At 41.2% G+C, this 3446-nt stretch overlaps 1 pseudogene; it reads left to right on the top strand.

The window, feature by feature from the left end:
• Nucleotides 1-1777: 1777 nt before the first annotated feature.
• LOC101644679 overlaps nucleotides 1778-3446 on the top strand; it is a 7327-nt pseudogene continuing 5658 nt past the window's right edge.

Raw genomic sequence — 3446 nt, forward strand, 5'->3', positions numbered from 1 at the left:
AAGACTCACTATGTCTTTTAATACCTAGGCACCATCTGCCTTCTTCACAACATTTGCTTATGCACCCATTTTGTCTTCAGTGATCATGTCAGGAAGGTATCACACAGTGCCACATTATTAGAACAAAGTGTTTTTGTGTTGAGGGAAGATTTAAATAGAGGCCCAAAGTCTGCCTGCTACTTTAATGCTTTACCATATATATATCCCAATACCCCTATCTTTATATATTAATATATTAACATATCTATATATAGCTTTTACCTCCTAATTTTTTCCTCTATTTCTTTTTACTTTCCTCCTGTCCCACCATCATGTTTACCCTTCATTTGGCTCTCAGTAATTCCTCCCAGCTACATTACAATTGAACAAGGTATTCTACACCCTCCTTGCTATCTATTTTAGATCCCCTGATGTTCCCGTCTCTGAATTTGTTGGCTCACCACTCCCTTCCCCCAGCCTCCTCCTCTTCCATGACCCACCGAACCATCAGTACCATTGTTTTCTCCTTAGGTTTGTTTATCCTGCCTATCTTATATAGATAGAAAAATGAAAGGAAATTAAAACAAAACAAAACAAAAAAACTCACCACCAAAAAAAAAAAAAGCCTATATAGTTCCAAGTCTATCTGTTGACATTTGTGAATGTCCCCCAACCAGGTCAGGTGAGATGCCAAGTGCTGTCCCCTGAATCAGAAGTCTATTTTCGGGATTCTTCAGGGACTTCATGACTTTGCTCCCATTGCTGCTTTGGTATGGTCCCTTCGTGATTCGCCCCACTGTGGGGGTGTTCTCACACCATGTCTCTCCAGTGTTATCCTCTGTATTGTTGTGGGCCAGTGAGGGGACGACATGTCTCAAGCTGAGCCTGGACCAACTGTCCTCTCTGTGCATTGGCTGCTTTGAGCAGGTGTGTCATCCTCAAGGCTTGGTGGACCGGAATGAGGTCCTCTCTCGCTCTCTCTTTTATTTCCTTCTTAGTTTGTGGTCATGCGGTCAGGACAGATGGGCCACTGTCCCCAGTCTGTATCTTCAGGGCTGTCCTCTGTAGCACATTCTTCTAGTGGGGTATCAATATAGTTCAGATTGGGGCCAGCCACACCATCCTGTCAATGAGCTGCTCTGTGCAGGTATGTTGCCCTCAAGACTTGGCGCACTGGAATGAAGTCTGTTCTCTCTCTCCCTTTCCTGTGGAGACAAACATTACGCTCCCTGTGGGAGGATTAGTGCCTTATGCCATCATCTTTTTTCCCCCTTCTTTTTAGTTGGATGCCATATACATCCTTGGGTTTGGTCTGACCCCTGCCAGGGTGCCTGGACCTTGACCCGGAAATGATAGATTACGTTACTTTTCCTCTATGCCCATTGTGCTGTTTGGATTTACCTCAGTGAAGAAACAGTTACTTTTCACTATTGGTCATTTCTTATCCTTGATATTAAAAAAAAATAAAATAAAACAATGTACTTGTATTACATTGGCAAATTTTTAACAGAAAATTTAAAGGAAAAGGAAAAACTGTGATATAAAATATTGCCTCCTTTGTAGGCTTCGATAAAGCTAGCAATCCTGGTAAGGAAGAACTTTTTCTCTCTCATTTCCAGGCAGGTTGCCAGTTTAACACCCCTCCCTCCACTTTTACTGCTAGTTTCTGCCAATTTTGTGTCGCGCAGAGACTGGGAACCTAGCTTCTTAGTAAATGGGAAAAAAGAAAAGTAGAGCACATTCTTAACTAAAACCATACATTCATAACCAGTGCAGTGTTTTCCATAAACTTGACAATATGAAGAGCATCATAAGTCAAAGAGGAAACCTGAATCCCTTTAAGAACGCTTCAATAAGAAAAAAGAAAGGAGCATGGTAAAAAGCAATAATCTGTCACATCTATCCCAGGTCTAAATTCCAACCCAGTTGGCTGTAGTCAGAAGTCTACAGATATCAAGAAGCTTATACTCCCAACTGGACAATCTATTTTCTAGAAGGCTACTTTCCCCTGCAAATGACTATGAAAGGCCTCTAAGATCATACTTATAGCTAATTGATCCTTAATGAACCCACATGTTCAGCTCCTTACAAAATGCAACTCTAACTTAAAAGAAAAAATTTAGGCATATCTTTATTTGGTGACTTATGGGTTCAGAAATTTGCATTTGGGGGCTGAGAATGTACCTGAAGTGGGTTGGGTGGGTAGAACCTGCTATGCTCTACTCTTTCCTACTTCACCTCGGATCTTCCTATAATTTGTTAGATTCATAAGTGGCATCTAAAACCAACGTGTTTAGATGTGAATTTAGTCCTGTTTGCTTACATACCCAAGGGAATTTAAAGCAAATGTCTACACAGAAACGTGTACATAGATGTTCATAGTAGCACTATATAACTAATTATGAGTATGTTTGGCAGCAGAGCAGCAAAAAAATAAAAAAGAGAGAGAAACAACCCAAATATTCCAATTGGATAAACAAAACATGCTCTATCCATACAACGAAATATGATTGGCACTCAATCCGTTTGGGAGCCCTGGTGGTGTGGTGGGCTGCGCTGAGCTGCTCATTTCAGGGTGAGTCATTGTAAGACACCAGTGGCTCTGAGTGAGAAAGATGAGGCTAGCTACTCTTGCAAAGATTTAAAGTCTCAGAAACCCAAAGAAGCAGTTCTATTGGAGTTTATTTTGTACAACTTATTTCTTCTTTAGAGTAAGAGGCAGAGCTCCTGGCTTCTAACACTACCAAAGACTCCCATGGTCTATGTGTGCATTTTTAATTCTCCAGCCCAGCACAGTTTCATCACAATCTGTACTTCTTACTGTGACCTTCGGTTCAGCATACAGATGCAAGCTGTAGTCCATGCGGAACTGATAAACTACTCACGTGGTTTCTATGGGGCTAGATATTAGCAAGGTTCACCCACTCACACACACAGCAACAGCAAAGAGTTAAGCCAAAATTTATTTAAGCATAGGGTTACTTCAAAAGAGATGAAACGGGTTTCCCTCAATAAGTGAGAATGGCATTTAAAGTATAGGTACGATACACTTTGCCTTGAGAACCAAAAGTACAGTGGGTCCACCTGGATATGTGAGAGAGTACAGGATATTGTAAGCATAGATAAAGTACACATAAAAATATTATAATATTATCTGCTGGTCTATCTAGATAAGATTGGCTGGATAAACAATCTGGAAGAGAAAACCACAGGACCGATGGTTTCAGGGGGACATGGGAGAGGGGTAGGTGGAGGAAAGGAAGTGGTGTTAACAAACCCAGGGACAAGGGAACAACAAGTGATCCAAAATCATTGGCTAGGAGGGTGTAATAGACCTGGTAGGGCTTGAGCAAGGGCAATGTAACCAAGAGGAATTACTGAAACCTAAATGAAGGCTGAGCATGACAGTGGGACAAGAGGAAAGTAAAAGGAAATAGAGGAAAGAACTAGGAGGCAAAGGGCATTTA

The sequence above is a fragment of the Echinops telfairi genome, unplaced genomic scaffold (genome assembly GCF_000313985.2).
Source record: "Echinops telfairi isolate 266 unplaced genomic scaffold, ASM31398v2 ScPeMD7_2291;HRSCAF=2852, whole genome shotgun sequence".
Lineage (NCBI taxonomy): Eukaryota > Metazoa > Chordata > Mammalia > Afrosoricida > Tenrecidae > Echinops > Echinops telfairi.